This window comes from Salmo salar, chromosome ssa27 (genome assembly GCF_905237065.1).
Source record: "Salmo salar chromosome ssa27, Ssal_v3.1, whole genome shotgun sequence".
Lineage (NCBI taxonomy): Eukaryota > Metazoa > Chordata > Actinopteri > Salmoniformes > Salmonidae > Salmo > Salmo salar.
In genome coordinates this window covers 7,214,726-7,232,253 of record NC_059468.1, presented here as the reverse complement: position 1 = coordinate 7,232,253, position 17,528 = coordinate 7,214,726, and the positions used below count along the sequence as shown (strand labels likewise).

At 41.5% G+C, this 17,528-nt stretch overlaps 1 long non-coding RNA gene across 1 annotated transcript; it reads right to left on the bottom strand.

Moving 5' to 3' along the window:
• Window positions 1-252: 252 nt before the first annotated feature.
• LOC106588293 (uncharacterized) lies at window positions 253-5,004 on the bottom strand. The gene is made up of 2 exons (XR_001324624.2): window positions 4,736-5,004; window positions 253-1,134 (listed from the first exon to the last, which is right to left on the bottom strand). It is a non-coding gene; the product is annotated as an uncharacterized lncRNA (long non-coding RNA).
• Between the last annotated feature and the right edge of the window lie 12,524 nt (window positions 5,005-17,528).

The window sequence follows — 17,528 nt, the reverse complement described above, 5'->3', positions numbered from 1 at the left end:
TAGGCCCTTTCACTGCCAGTGTTTCACTAGCAGAGATGATAATGCTGGCTGTGGGGTAATTAAATAAATAATATTTTTGGTCATTTTCTCTCAAGATCAATGGATGAGTCACTTTTTGTTAATAGAAATAGCCATATTTCAAAGGTTGGTGTACCGCCCCTTTAAATGGCAGTCGTATTTACCACATAAAATAGGCCAGAATTAGTATTTACTTCAAAATGAAAAAAAACTGAATGGTACTACAATACAGTACAATGGTACTACTTAACAAGTGTGTTTTTTATTTACAACTACAGTACACTCAAACATTTTTATATATTTTTTTTAGCGTGTGCTAGTGATGATGTTTTCAGCCATTTTGCATATGGTGATATGCATGTTCATGGTCTTTTTATAAGGTTGAAGGGACCAGTCATTGGTAGTGGTGAAAATAGGGGAAGGGCTCAGTGCTTGTCATTTTGATCAGTCTGTTGAGAGTCTCAGTCCCAAAGCATCTTCATAGCTCCTTCATACAATGTCCATGCCTAATGAATAGTATACACAGCTCACCTACTACAATTAACACCTTTATATATCACCTTCATTATTATTACTTACTATTACTAAGCCTGCACCTGTGAAACTGTACACAGAATTTTTTTTTATCAGTTGTTAGTGAATGACTGTGAAGTAGTGTATTCTTCCAGTAAAGTGTTCCACAGGGCTCTGTTCTTATTCCTATACCATTTGGATCATTATGGCGATCAGGGACCCCAGGAGGAGACTGCAAGAGCCCAACAGGGCTGCGGTGCCTCCATTAGGTGTGGGCGACGTATGGTTGGCAGCAGTTATGTTGTTCTGGTTTGCTGTGGTATAATCAGTGGTCTGCAGGGACACATTGGTTGTGGTAGTCGTGGTGGTTACTAGAGTAGAGTGTGTGGACTGCGTACCAAGGGTTGTGGCGGTCGTTGTTGTATGGTTGGAGACAGTAGGAGGTCCCATGGTAACGTTACTGCTGATGTTGTTATTGGAGGTTGTCATTGGAAACGTGGTGTTCTCTGAGGGTTGGTTGCTGACTGGGTTTGATGAGATGGTTTCTGATACTGTTATAATGTTTGAAGGAGTAACAGTTGTGCTGGTAGTTATGTTGGTAGCCTGTCAAAGATCATAGGAGAAAGATATATCAGATAACATATTATTATAACTCATGAAACAAACAACGAGCAAAAAGCTAATTGAAATGCTCTGCTATAATACCCTTATATTCGGTATGTCCTGATACATGAATGGTCATGTATCTAAATGTAATGTCAGTCGTCATATGGTGTAACATACCTCATCATGGCCAGTAGTCAATCATCATTTATAGATTTCACATATATGTCATTAATTATTACATCGATTCATTTCAAGAAAAGACGCGCTGATGAAAGTGCACTAAACTAATTCCCACACGAATCATCCATTAATCCTGGCTGTATCATAACCGGCCGTAATTGGGAGTCCCATAGGGCGGCACACATTTGGCCCAGTGTCGTCCGAGTTAGGGTTTGGCCGTGGTAGGCCGTCATTGTAAATAAGAATTTGGTCTTAACTGACTTGCCTAGTTAAACCCTCGCCTTCCCTGTGGCTCAGTTGGTAGAGCATGGTGTTTGCAACGCCAGCATGGTGTGTGCAACGCCAGGGGTTGCTCTGGATAAGAGCGTCTGCTAAATGACTAAAATGTAAAATGTAAAAAATGTAAATAAAGGTAAAATAATAATTAAAAAATTCAATCCACTATGGTGATGTGTGAGACAGGGTTGGACTGTGTTAAGACAACTACACCCTTTGTGCAAATAGAGCGAATGAGTGTCGTATATGGTCTGTTCCCAAATTGCAATCGGAGTGAAGGAGTGTCGTTTTCCCCTGCAAAATCATGTGTGAAAACGATGCTGTGTTTGTGTATAGTGGCCTTGAGCCAATGATTGACTCCAATTGTCTGATGGCAGAGATTAAGTGCTCCCACACTGTTTCCGAGAGGTCGACAATGACTCATGGCTATGCCACAAAAGGTCAACCACCCATGGCTCTACTTGACTGCACCAGCCACACTTACTTTGCATATGGCTCCAGTTCTCGTGGCGGATAGTTGCAGTCTGTACTCTGTGTTACATAAGTGTTCCCTGTCTCCTCTGCTTTTCATCTGGTCTAATCTAGTAGTCTGTTTTGTTTTTGCAGATAAGTCCTATCTCTTTGTTCTTCTCACTGGAGCTTTCCCATACACGAACAGACACCAGAGGGAGAGGATAGATTGGTGACAGGGAACTGTTGACTTGATTGGTTATTAATAGCATTTAATCCTTAAGAACTATCAGTTATTTAGCATCATGCAGAGGCCTAGATTTCTTCATTCTATCTGATTGATTAGAATACCTTAAATGCTATAGTTACCAAATACTGTTAATTGTATAAATAACAGAACAAACACTAGTGTCCAGAGCGTTTATGTTCTTATTCTGTGCTGTCTAACTCTGGGTTGAACACATACCTCTATGGGATGAACACATGTTTACTGCAACCCAGATCATTAGGTAACCTAAATATTGCTGATATGCATGATATTAATATTGTCATGTTTATTTACAGTGCATTCGGAAAATATTCAGACCCCCTTTTCCACATTTTGTTACATTACAACCTTATTCTAAAATGGATTAAATAGAAAGAAAATCCTCATCATACTCCATAATGACAGTGTAAACAGGTTTTTAGAAATGTTTGGAAATGTATGAAGAATAAAAAACAGAAATGTATTTACATAAGTATTCAGACCCTTTGCTATGAGACTCAAAATTAAGGTCAGGTACATCCTGTTTCCACAACTTGATTGGAGTCCACCTGTGGTAAATTCAAATGATTACACATGATTTGGAAAGGCACACACCTGTCTATGTAAGGTCCCACAGTTGACAGTCCATGACAGAGCAAAAACCAAGCCATGAGGATGAAGGAATTGTCTGTAGAGGCTAAGATCTGGGGAAGGGTTCCAAAACATTTCTCCAGCATTAAAGGTTCCCAAAAACACAGTTGCCTCCTTCATTCTTAAATGTAAGAAGTTTGGAATCGCCAAGACTCTTCCTCGAGCTGGACACATGGCCAAACTGAGCAGTCAGGGGAGAAGGGCTTTGGTCAGGGATGTGACCAAGAACGCGATGGTGACATTTTGACAGAGCTACAGAGTTCCTCTGTGGAGATGGGAGAACCTTCCAGAAGGACAACTATCTCTGCAGCACTCCACCAATCAGGCCTTTATGGGAGAGTGGCCAGACGGAAGCATCTCCGCAGTAAAAGGCACAGGACAGCCCGCTCGGAGTTTGCCAAAAGACACCTAAAGGACTCTCAGACCAAGAGAAACAACATTCTCTAGTCTGAGGAAACCAAGATTGAACTCTTTGGCCTGAATGCCAAGCGTCACGTGTGGAGGAAACCTGGCACCATCACTATGGTGAAGCATGTTGGATGGCAGCATCATGCTGTGGGGCTGTTTTTCAGCGGCAGGGACTGGGAGACTAGTCAGGATCGGGGGGAAGATGAACGGAGCAAAGTACAGAGAGATCCTTGATGAAACCTGCTCCAGAGTGCTCAGGACCTCAGACTGGGGCAAAGGACCCTAAGCACACAGCCAATACAATGCAGGAGTGGCTTCGGGACAAGCCTCTGAATGTCCTTGAGTGGCCCAGCCAGAGCAGGACTTGAACCCGATCGAACATCTCTGGAGAGACTTGAAAATAGCTGTGCAGCTATGCTTCCCATCCAACCTGACTGATCTTGAGAGGATCTGCAGAGAAGAATGGGAGAAATCCCCAAATACAGGTGTGCCAAGCTTGTAGTGTCATGCCCAAGAAGACTCGAGGCTGTAATCGCTGCCATAGGTGCTTCAACAAAGTACGGAGTAAAGGTTCTGAATAATTGTATTTGTCCTTTATTTAACTAGGCAAGTCAGTTAAAAACAAATTCTTATTTACAATGACGGCCTAGGAACAGTGGGTTAACTGCCTTGTTCAGGGGCAGAATGACAGATTTTTGCCTTGTCAGCTCGGGGATTCGATCTTGCAACCTTTCGGTTACTGGCCCAACGACATTAAAAGGGTATCCACGAGTTCATGTGACTCTGGGGAAGTAGGTAAAGGGGCCTCATTGCCAAAAATCCCAAAGTGTCATTGAATAAGTATGGTCAGTAGGACTTTGTATATATTTATGCTATCCTGTCATGTCATTCATCAACATTACCTATAATAATACATTTTAGGCTACTAAACACATTGGCCCTCTGTATCTCAGTAGGTAGAGCACGGCTCTTGCCAGGACCAGATTGTGGGTTTGATTCCCAGGACAAACCGTATGTAAAATGTATGCTCATTTTGGATAAAAACATCTGTCATATAGTATTATTATAGTATAGTATTATTATTATATACTACATTTGGGTTTGTAATATAATACTGTACCCTTCACTAAAAATTAAAACAGAACACCTTTGACTAAGCAAAGAAACATCAGCTCGTGGACAGCTCATTTCTGTTTGCTATGTTTAACCTAAGCAAAGTCAATGTGAATTTAAAAGGATTATGGTTAGCAACTGCAAACATACATTTAAATAGACAAATTCCATATATTTTTGCTACGTAATAGAATAGCCCTTACTTGAAACTGTGTGCCAACCAGTGCCTTTAAAGGGGAACAAAGATACAGTACAGTACACAGCATCACCTACCTCAATGAAAACCAATGGCAGAAAGGCCAGAGAGGCAAACAGTACAAACGTCCCCATCTCTCTCCCAGTTGGTCTTCAGCGGTTTCCCCCTGGCTATGTGGCAGAGTCTGACCTTCTCTCTGGCTTTTTATACTGCTACCAGTTTCCCAAAAGTAATAATGTTTCATAGTCACGAACAGAGAGGCAATTGGGGACGCCTAACGTCACAGTAATCAAGTGGTAATTGGACTGACGCCAGTTCGCTCCATTCGGGTTTGGATACAGAGAGAGCAGATACTGAAATGTGCCTGATATGTAAAAAAAAAGTAAGCAAATGAGTGATGTGTCGTGAACATAACATGGCATAGCCCGGGGGGGGGGGGGGTAGCTGAGGTTGAGGACACTAAAGAAGATGAATGTGATTTGACTAGATAGGCAGCATCTCCCTGTCTACACGGTGAGCATCTGTACCACAGTTTTAGTCAGACCTGTGTCTCTCTCTCTTGCAGTCATGAAACTTTCTGTGGACTGAAGAGGGCATGACAGTATATATGGCTTTATTGTTTTGGTGGTAGTGGAGGTTGGAATGAGACAACTGTTAGATTTGGACTTATACCCCTTTAATACACAGACAACGTTTCCACAAATGTACCATGCCTGCTTCTTTTGACCTGCTTTTTGGTATATCTGAAAGAGGTAGGGGATTAAAAAAAAAGCATGTCAAATTAAAATCCACCTAAAAAACGAGTCATGATTCCTGCATTTTCACAGACCCTGTAACCAAAATACAGGTATCGGGTCTGTGTGAATGGTTCCTAGCTTTTTTTGCAGGTAAATTCATTAACACTTATATTGTTTAACAGCGCCCTAATTTTAACTGCAAACAGCCCCCATGGTTTAACAACACCCCCCACCCCTCCCAATTTACCAGTTACCCACCGATATGTATTAAATGGGTGTATATATACCTGCAAGAAAGGGGTAAATAGGAGGCTGTTTGAAAGCGGGTCATATAAACATTGGCGCCTGACATTTTTTTACAGGTAATATGGCACATCTTCTGTCTGAAATGGGTATTAGACACGGATGTATGTAATACCTGTTTCCAGAGAAGCGGCAGTTCTTCGTGCACACCGCCAGGTGTTAGTTATTGTTGTGCCAGGCAGGGAAGCGGCCCCCTACTGTGCAGGCCAACAATCTGTCTGACGTGTTCGACCACTAATAAAAAAGTCAGCAAACTTCATCACCGACTGACCTCTGTTCTCTTTCTATTCAGTGTTTAACCTTAAATCACCTCCATGAAAAACCAACAGTGACTGAGCCTGGATTTGAGAGAGGAGATAAGATAAGCCAGACCACATGAACTGGAATGTGATCACAAAAACCAACACTGACTGGACTATTTTGATACTGTACCTGGCAATGCCAAGTTCTCCCACTGGTTTACTCAAAATTGTAATGTCGATTGTTGATACTATGATAACGAATTTTGGACCAAAAAAAGAGAATAGGAGATACACAATTAAGTAATTACGTAAGCATACAGGAAATATCTAAGTCAGTTCCAATACCATATTTACATGTGCAAAGATACTGGAGGGATGAAGGTAGATATCAAATTTGATTAGTCACATGCTCCGAATACAACGGGTATAGACCTTACAGTGAAATGCTTACTTACCAGCCCCTAACCAACAATGCAGTTTAAAAAAATACAGATAAGAATAAGAAATAAAAGTAACAAGTAATGAAAGAGCAGCAGTTAAATAACAATAGCGAGACTATATACAGGGGGGTACCGGTACAGAGACAATATGCCGGGGAACCGGTTAGTCGAGGTGATATGTACATGTAGATAGAGTTATTAAAGTGACTATGCATAGATGATAACAACAGAGAGTAGCAGCAGTGTAAAAGAGTGGGAGGGGGGGGGGGCAATGCAAATAGTCTGGGTAGCCATTTGATTAGATGTTCAGGAGTCTTATGGCTTGGGAGTAGAAGCTGTTTAGAAGCCTCTTTGACCTAGACTTGGCACTCCGGTACCGCTTGCAGTGCGGTAGCAGAGAGAACAGTCTATGACTAGGGTGGCTGGAGTCTTTGACTATTTTTAGGGCCTTCCTCTGACACCGCCTGGTATAGAGGTCCTGGATGGCAGGAAGCTTGGCCCCAGTGATGTAAGCTGTAAGCACTACCCTCTGTAGTGCCTTGCAGTCGGAGGCCGAGCAGTTACCATACCAGGCAGTGATGTAACCAGTCAGGAAGCTCTCAATGGTGCAGCTGTATAATCTTTTGAGGATCTGAGGACCCATGCCAAATCATTTCAGTCTCCTGAGGGGGAATAGGTTTTGTCGTGCCCTCTTCACGACTGTCTTGGTGTGCATGGACCATGTTAGTTTGTATAGGGATAAGGGGACTAGGCAACAGGATATAAGATAAACAGAGTAGCAGCAGCTTGTATGTGAGTGGGTGTGCTGGTGTGTAGAGTCAGTATAAATATATGTGCATATTATGTGTGCGTAAGCAAATGTTGTGTTTTTGTGTGTGTTGGAGTGACAGTGTGTGTGAGTGGGCATGGAGACAGTCCAAAGATTGAAATAAAAGGTCAGTAAAGATACATGGTTAACTCAGTCTGTGTAGCTATTTATCAGTCATATTACTTGGGGATAGAACAGTTTACAGTTTAGTCATTTAGCAGACACTCTTATCCAAAGCGACTTACAGTAGTGAATGCATACATTTCATTTCATACATTTTTTTTTTTCCTGTGCTGGCGCCCCGTGGGAATCAAACCCACAACCCTGGCGTTGCGAACACCATGCTCTACCAATTGAGCTACAGGGAAGATGTTCAAGAGCCTGTTGGTGTCAGACTTGATGCATTGTACCTCTTCCGTGTAATTTCTTTTTTTTTAATATTATTTATTTATTTTTACCCCTTTGTTCCTCCAAAAATTTCATGGTATCCAATTGGTAGTAGTTACAGTCTTGTCTCATCGCTGCAACTCCCGTACGGACTCAGGAGAGGCGAAGGTCAAGAGCACAACCCAACCAGCACAACCCAACCAAGCCAAGCCAAGCCAAGACGCACTGCTTCTTGACACAATGCACATCCAACCCGGAAGCCAGCCGCACCAATGTGTCAGAGGAAACACTGTACACCTGGCGACCTGGTCAGCGTGCACTGCGCCCGGCCCGACACAGGAGTCGCTAGTGCGCTATGAGACAAGGATATCCCTGCCGGCCAAACCCTCCCTAACCCGGACGACGCTGGGCCAATTGTGCACAGCCCCATGGGCCTCCCAGTCGCAGCCGGCTGCGACAGAGCCTGGGCTCAAACCCAGAATCTCTGGTGGCATAGCTAGCACTGCGATGCAGTGCCTTCAACCACTGCGCCACCCGAGAGGCCCCTCTTCCATGTCATTTCAAGGAAATTACGTTGAACCAACGTGGAATAGACGTTGAATTGACGTCTGTGCCTTTGAAGGTGAGCCTTATCACCTGTCTTATCAGACCACACACCTTTCCTGTTGTAGGGCACTTTTAAGTCTATCAGAGTGATAAGCCACTGCTCGTACCATAATATTAGCAGCCATTGCAACTGGTAATATGCCACTGATTATACTACAGTAGATCTCCAATCGGTTAGTGTAAATCACACTGTTATTTTAAAATATACAGTCTTAAAATGTTTGTGTGAATTGACCATTATATCTAGTACTGTCTGTAGCTATCTCATATATTGGATTCTCTATTTACGGCATATGAATACCTGGTTTATCATGTCAATACGCTATCAGGATCTACTGTAATTGATACAATTAGGGGAGGGATTGGTACATTAAGTTTTGTTTCTTCCATAAATGAAACTTCACCATGTGAAAAAAAAACACCAAAAAGGAAGAAAATGCCAAATGATAATGCAACAAGTACATTGTTAACTTAATAGAGTCATAAAGATTGGTTGGTTTGTCTTACTCTAATCTGTCAGATTTAAGTTTCGTTTCATCAAGAACAATCCCTAAAGCTTCCCTAAAGGTGTGGCACTAGAGTTCTCTCTACATGGACATTCTGCAGGAATTCACATGAAATACAAACAAATATGACTTGAGGCATTTTTAAAATTTCAAAATGTACCTTTAAGTAATTTAGCAGACACTCTTATCCAGAGCAACTTACAATTAGAATGTTATGTATTATTTTAAAAGCATAATATTTTAGAACAACACTACCAACATATTTTATATACATGGACTACCAATTGGGATCATTTTGACCTCAAGAAGAAACAAAAAGCCACAATCATAGCAAAGATAGTAACTTAATTCTCGTCAAAACATCATTAGACATGTGCATAATGTTATCTGGGGTTTTTTTGTAAAAAGAAGAGGTTGACATGAAATTAACTGTGACTTGGCAAACTGAACATCGCTCCTGACCAATAACTCTCCTTACAATGCATTAAATATAGTTTCAGGCTTGGATAAGCAGGAAGTTCTTCAGGATATGTCCTCGCTTTTGTAATGTTTCGCACTGATAAGAAACATGTCACCTACAGTAGAGTATAGTCTAAGTACCTGGAAAGTCAACAACTCAAGACTTGTGTCCTTAGTCACAGTTTAACATTAGAATTGTTTGACTGGAAACCAGTGGTGTAAAGTACTACTTAAGTCGTTTTTTTTAGGGATATGTACTGTACTTTACTTTACTATTTATATTTATGGCAACTTTTACTCTTATTTCACTACATTCCTAACAAAAATAAATTAATTTTTTACTCCATAAATTTCCCCTGACACCCAAAAGTACTTGTTACATTTTGATAGGAAAATGGTCCAATTCACACACTTATCAAGAGAACATCACTGGTCATCCCTACTGCCTCTGATCTGGCCAATTCACTAAACACAAATGCTTCGTTTGTAAATTATGTCTGAGTGTTGGAGTATGCCCCTGGCTATCCATAAATAATAATAAAAAAGTAACAAATTGTCTGGTTTGCCTAATATAAGGAAGTTGAAATGATTTTTACTTTTGATACTTTTAGACTTTTACTCTAATATTTTACTAGGAGAATTTTACTTTTACTTGAGTCATTTTCTATTAAGGTATCTTCACTTTTACTCAAGTATGACAATTGAGTACTTTTTCCACCACTGCTGGAAACCAATGAGAGTGGTACAAACTGGCGCCGGAGTAGATGGCTGCCATTTTACGATCCCCTAACCAATTGTGCTATTGTGTGTATTTTTTCACGTTATTTGTAACTTATTTTGTACATAATGTTTCTGCCGCCGTGTCTTCTAACCAAAAAGAGCTTCTAGATATCAGGACAGAGATTACTCACCCCGTACTGTAGGAATACTTGTTCTTTAACGAGTTGGATGGGAAGGATTTACTTCAGACACCCGACAAGGCCCTCATCCCCGTCATTCGCAGGAGAAAGAGACAGAGATATCGGGGGACGAAGGTCTGTGTGCCTGGTAAAGATCCGACGGTGAGTGTGTAATCTCCCTTTACCATCGGTCCTATTAGCCAATGTACAATCAATGGATAATAAAATAGACTAACTACGATCATGTATATCCTACCAACGGGACATTCAAAACTGTAATATCTTATGTTTCACCGAGTCGTGGCTGAACGATGACATGAATAACATACAGCTGGCGGGTTTTACGCTTTTTTGGCAGGATAGAACAGCGGCCTCTGGTAAGACAAGGGGTGACGGTCTATGTATACTTGTAAACAACAGCTGGTGCATGAATTCTAAGGAAGTCTCAAGGTTTTGCTTGCCTCAGATAGAGTACCTCATGATAAGCTATAAGCTATAGACCACACTATTTACCAAGGGAGTTTTCATCTATATTTTTGTAGCTGTCTATTTACCAACACAAACCGATGCTGGCACTAAGACCGTACTCAATGAGCTGTATACAGCCATAACTTAAATCAGTTTTACCTCATTTCTACCAGGATGTTAAAACTTCTTATGGATGGTGGCAGTATTGAGTCGCTTGTATGACTGACGTGCCCAGAGTAAACTGCCTCCTACTCACTCCCAGAAACTAAGATATGCATATTATTTGTGGATTTGGATAGAAAACACTCTGAAGTTTCTAAAACTGTTTGAATGATGTCTGTGAGTATAACAGAACCCATATGGCAGGCAAAAACGTGAGAAAAAATCCAACCAGGAAGTGATTTGTAGTTTTTCTATCTAATCCCTGTTCAAACTACAGTGTCTGTGGGGTCATTTTGCACTTCCTAAGGCTTCCATTGGCTGTCAACAGCCTTTAGAAACTTGTTTCATGCGTCTCCTGTTACTGGGCAGAGAATTGGAGCTCAGTCTATCAGTGGACTGCCTGGGACCAGTGAGTTGTTTACTGCGCAGGCACGTTTGGCGCGCCGCTCCTTCTTTTTCTTCTGTAATAAATACGCTATTGTCCGGTTGGAATGTTATCGACATTTTATGTTAAAAAAGACCCTACGGATGGATTGTAAACATCGTTTGACATGTTTCTATGAACGGTGGAACTATTTGACTTTTTGTATCTTGTTTTACGCTCACGCGTTATGCCTTTGGATAGTGATCTGTACGCACGAACAAAACGGAAGTATTTGGACATAAATATGGAGTATTTCGAACAAAATAACATTTCTTGTGGAAGTAGAGGTCCTGGTAGTGCATTCCGACCAAGATCAGCAAAGGTAAGGGAAGATTTATAATACTAATTCTGAGTTTAGTTGACTCCAGAACTTTGCAGGTATCTATATAGCTTCCTTTGATGGTTGAGCTCTGTACTCAGCATATTGAAAAATGTGCTTTCGCCGAAAAGCTATTTTAAAATCTGACACAGCGGTTGCATTAAGGAGTAGTATATCTATAATTCTTTCAATAACTGTTGTAAATTTTATCAACGTTTATGATGAGTATTTTTGTAAATTGATGTGCTCATTCACCGGATGTTTTGGTGGGAATACATTTTTTTTATAAATATGAACTTTATCGAACCAAACATACATGTATTTTGTAACATTGAGTCCTGGGAGTGTCATCTGATGAAGATCATCAAAGGTTAGTAATTCATTTTAGCTGACTTTCTGATTTTTGTGATGCCTCTCCTTGCTTGGAAAATGGCTGTGTGGTTTTTCTTGTTTAGGTGCTGTCCTAACATAATCTAATGTTTTGCTTTCGCCGTAAAGCCTTTTTGAAATCAGACAATGTGGTTAGATTAAGGAGAATCTTATCTTTAAAATGGTGTATAATACTTGGATGTTTGAGACATTTAAATAATGAGATTTTTGTTGTTTTGAATTTGCCGCCGTGCACTTTCACTGGCTCTCGTCATATCGACCCCGCTAACGGGATTCAAGCCATAAGAAGTTAAATGTGCAACCAGAGGGGGAAAAAAACTCTAGACCTCCTTTACTCCATACACACAGAGACGCATACAAAGCTCTCCCTCACCCTCCATTTGGCAAATCTGACCATAATTCTTTCCTCCTGATTGCTGCTTACGTGCAAAAACTAAAGCAGGAAGCAAAAGTGACTCGGTCAATAAAAAAGTGGTCACATGAAGCAGATGCTAAGCTACAGGACTGATTTACTAGCACAAACTGGAGTATGTTCCGTGATTCTTCTGATGGCATTGAGGAGTACACCACATCAGTCATTGGCTTCATCAATAAGTGCATCGATGATGTCGTCCCAAGTGACCGTACGTACATACCCCAACCAGAAGCCATGAATTACAGGCAACATCCACACTGAGCTAAAGGGTAGAGTTGCCGCTTTCAAGGAGCAGGACTCTAAATCCCGCTATGCCCTCCGACGAACCATCAAACAGGCAAAGCATCAATACAGGACTAAGATTGAATCGTTCTACAACGCTCCTGTCGCTCGTTGGATGTGGCAGGGCTTGCAAACTGTTAGACTACAAAGGGAAGCACAGCCGTGAGCTTCCCAGTGACACGAGCCTAACAGACAAGCCAAATTGCTTCTATGCTCGCTTCGATGCAAGTAACACTGAAACATGCATGAGAGCACCAGCTGTTCCAGACGACTGTATGATCATGCTCTCCGTAGCCGATGTGAGTAAGACCTTTAAACAGGTCAACATTCACAAGACCGCAGGGCCAGATGGATTACCAGGACGTGTACTCCGAGCATGCGCTGACCAACTGGGAAGTGTCTTCACTGACATTTTCAACCTGTCCCTGACTGAGTCTGTAATATCAACATGTTTCAAGCAGACCACCATAGTCCCTGTGCCCAAGAACACTAAGGTAACATGCCTAAATGACTACCGACTCGTAGCACTCACGTCTGTAGCCATGAAGTGCTTTGAAAGGCTGGTCATGGCTCACATCAACACCATCATCCCAGAAACCATAAACCCACTCCAATTTGCATACTGCCCCAACAGATCCACAGATGATGCAATCTCTTCAATTACCTTGACACCGGTGCCACCACACATTGGCTCTGTACCGGTACCCCCTGTATATAGCCCCGTTATTGTTCTTTTACTGCTGCTTTTAATTATTTGTTATTTTTATCTCTTACTTTTTTTAGTAAGAGATACTTTTCTTTTACTTTTACTTTTCTTAAAACTTCATTGTTGGTCAAATAAAATGTTATTTGATTTTGTTTTGATTTATTGCACTCAACACTGTCCTTTCTCACCTGGACAAAAGGAAGACCTATGTGAGAATGCTATTAATTTTACAACAGCTCAGCGTTCAACACCATAGTGCCCTCAAAGCTCATCACTAAGCTAAGGACCCTGGGACTTAACACCTTCCTCTGCAACTGGATCCTGGACTTCCTGAAGGGCTGCCCCCAGGTGGTAAGGGTAGGTAACAACACATCCGCCACGCTGATCCTCAACACGGGGCCAGTCAGGGGTGCGTGCTCAGTCCCCTCCTGTACTCCCTGTTCACTCATGACTGCATGGCCAGGCACGACTCCAACACCATCATCAATTTTGCCGATGACACAACAGTGGTAGGCCTGATCACCGACATCGATGAGACGGTCTATAGGGAGGAGGTCAGAGACCTGGTCGTGTGGTGCCAGGATAACAACCTCTCCCTCAACGTGATCAAGAGAAATTAGATGATTGTCGACTACAGGAAAAGGAGGACCAAGCACATCCCCATTCTCATCGACGGGGCTGTAGTGGAGCAGGTTGAAAGCTTCAAGTTCCTTGGTGTTGACATCACCAACAAACTATCATGGTCCAAACACACTAAGACAGTCGTGAAGAGGGAACGACAAAGCCTATTCCCCCTCAGGAGACTGAAAAGATATGGCATGGGTCCTCAGATCCTCCAAAAGTTCTACAGCTGCACCATCGAAAGCATCCTGACTGGTTGCATCACTGCCCAGTATGGCAACTGCTCCACCTCCGACCGCAAGGCACTACAGAGGGTAGCACGGGCCAAGCTTCCTGCCATCCAGGAACTCTATACCAGGTGATGTCAGAGGAAGGCCCTAAAAAGTGTCAAAGACTCCAGCCACCCTAGTCATAGACTGTTCTCTCTGCTACCGCATGGCAAGCGGTACCGGAGCGCCAAGTGTATGTCCAAAAGGCTTCTTAGCAGCTTCTACCCCTAAGCCATAAGACTCCTGAACAGCTAGTCAAAGGGCTACCCAGACCCCTCTTTTACGCTGCTGCTACTCTCTGTTTATTATCTATGCATAGTCACTTTAACACTACCTACATGTACATATTACCTCAATTACCTCGACTAACCGGTGCCCCCACACATTGACTCTGTACCGCTAACGCCTGTATATAGCCTCGTTATTGTTATTTTACTGCTGCGGTTTAATTATTTGTTACTTTTATTTTCTATTTATCTATTTTTTACTTAACACTTATTTTTCTTAACTGCCTTGTTGGTTAAGGGCTTGTAAGTAAGTATTTCACTGTAAGATCTACACCTGTTGTATTAGGCGCATGTGACAAATACAATATTATTTGGTTTGATTTGAAGACCCCTGTTAACATGCCCCAAATATCATGCATATTAATTAAGAGAGTGGGAGTTTAAACTTGGTTTGGTCCATGGAGAAATCATACAACTCATTTCCCTCCATTTCTCACCTGTCGCGGTGGAACACCCAACTGCCCCAAGGACACAGCAGAGTCAAAGAAGGAAATGCCTTTTTTTCCGGTAACACCCTGTACTCACACCGAGTGTGAAGGCACTGTTGGACAATGCAAAGGATTTGTAGGAGATCCTTATCACCTGCCTTATCATCCCACACATTTCCTGTTGTAGGCCACTTTTATGTCTATGATAGAGATAAGCCAAGGCTCCTATCATAGTAGAAGCAATAATTGTAGCAATCGAAATAGCCACTGGTGCTACTACTGATACAGTAGATCTCTAATGGGTTAGTGTAGATCATGGTGCTAATTTGAAATGTCTTCTTTTTGAGTAAATGGGTAAAATTGTAGTAGCCTACTGTCTACATCTATGTTATATTTTTGATTCTCTGCCCTACACGCTCCTATTTACAGTGTATGATTGGCAGGTTTATCATGTCAATAAAGCTATCAGAATCTAGCTAATTAAAACAATGTACTGCTCTTTGCTCTGACGCAGTGAAATGCAGAAAGAAGATAAGAGGTAGAGAGGAGGGAGGGATTGGATAACTAAGTTTTGTTTCTTCCATAAACACAACTTCACCTTGTGAAAAAAACATAAAGAAATATGGAAAAATGCCAACGGCAATAAGTAAATTGTTAATTGAATAGGATCATATTGGTTTGTTTGTCTTAGATGTGGCAGATTGCTTGAAGTAAATTTCGCTTTCTCATGAACAAGCCCTAAAGCTTCCCTAAAGGTGTGGTAGAGCTACTTTAACAAAGATATGTTGCATGAACTCAAGTGAAATACAAACAATATCACTTGAAGCATTCTCAAAATGTGTTCATGTGATTTGCGTGCACAAGTTCCTGCAAACCATGAGTGGTGGGGCAGGTCAAAAGCAAATTCTCCCTTTTAAAGTGCTGATTTGCATGGCTAACTATTGTTACTAACAAGGTTTCTTTTTTATTTAACTGGGCAAGTCAGTTAAGGACAAACTATTATTTACAATGGCGGCCTACCAAAAGGCAAAAGGCTGGGATTAAAAATTAAAGAAAAATATAGGACAAAACACACATTATGACAAGAGAGACACCATAACACTACATAAAGAGAGACCTAAGACAACAACATAGCATGGCAGCAACACAACATGGCAGCAGCACAACATGGTAGCAGCACAAGACATCTTACAAACATTATTGGGCACAGACAACAGCACAAAGGGCAAGAAGGTAGAGACAACAATACATCACGCGAAGCAGCCACAACTGTCAAGTCAAATCAAAGTTTACTTGTCACGTGCGCCGAATACAACAGGTGTAGACCTTACAGTGAAATGCTTACTTACAGGCTCAAACCAACAGTGCAAAAAGGGTATTAGGTGAACAATAAGTAAGTAAAGAAATAAAAACAACAGTAAAAAAGACAGTGAAAAATAACAGTAGCGAGGCTATAAAAGTAGTGAGGCTACATACAGACACCGGTTAGTCAGGCTGATTGAGGCAGTATGTACATGTAGGTATGGTTAAAGTGACTATGCATATATGATAAACAGAGAGTAGCAGTAGCGTAAAAGAGGGGTTGGTGGGTGGCGGGACACAATGCAGATGCCTTTTTGTCAGTAAGAGTGTCCATGATTGAGTCTTTAAATTAAGAGATGGAGATAAAACTGTCCAGTTTGAGTGTTTGTTGCAGCTCGTTCCAGTCGCTAGCTGCAGCGAACTGAAAAAAGGAGCGGCCCAGGGATGTGTTTGCTTTGGGGACCTTTAACATAACGTGATTGGCAGAACAGGTGTTGTATGTGGAGGATGAGGGCTGCCGTAGGTATCTCAGATAGGGGGGAGTGAGGCCTAAGAGGGTTTTATAAATAAGCATCAACCAGTGGGTCTTGCGACGTGTATACAGAGATGACCAGTTTACAGAGGAGTATGGAGTGCAATGATGTGTTCCTATAAGGAGCATTGGTTGCAATTCTGATGGCCGAAGGTAATCTGTTTGTAGTCACTGTGAACACTTTCTGCGCACTTTCAATGGTTTCTCTATTGTACTTGCAGCCACTATAGTTAAATCTAAAGAAGTAAAAAGTAAAACAAGTTCTATTTTATTTTGAGAATGTATTTCCAGTTGAAGTCGGAAGTTTACATACACCTTAGTCAAATACATTTAAACTCAGTTTTTCACAATTCCTGACATTTAATCCTAGTAAAAGTTCCCTGTTTTAGGTCAGTTAGGATCACCACTTTATTTGAAGAATGTGAAATGTCAGAATAATAGTAGAGAGAAGGATTTATTTCAGCTTTTATTTCTTTCATCACATTCCCAGTGGGTCAGAAGTTTACATACACTCAATTAGTATTTGGTAGCATTGCAACTTGGGTCAAACATTTTGGGTAGCCTTCCACAAGCTTCCCAAAATAATTTGGGTGAATTTTGGCCCATTCCTCTGACAGACCTGGTGTAACTGAATCAGGTTTGTAGGCCTCCTTGCTCGCACACGCTTTTTCAGTTCTGCCCACACATTTTCTATAGGATTGAGGTCAGGGCTTTGTGATGGCCACTCCAATACCTTGACTATGTTGTCCTTAAGCCATTTTGACACAACTTTGGAAGTATGCTTGGGGTCATTGTCCATTTGGAAGACCCATTTGCGACCAAGCTTTAACTTCCCGACTGATGTCTTGAGATGTTGCTTCAATATATCCACATAATTT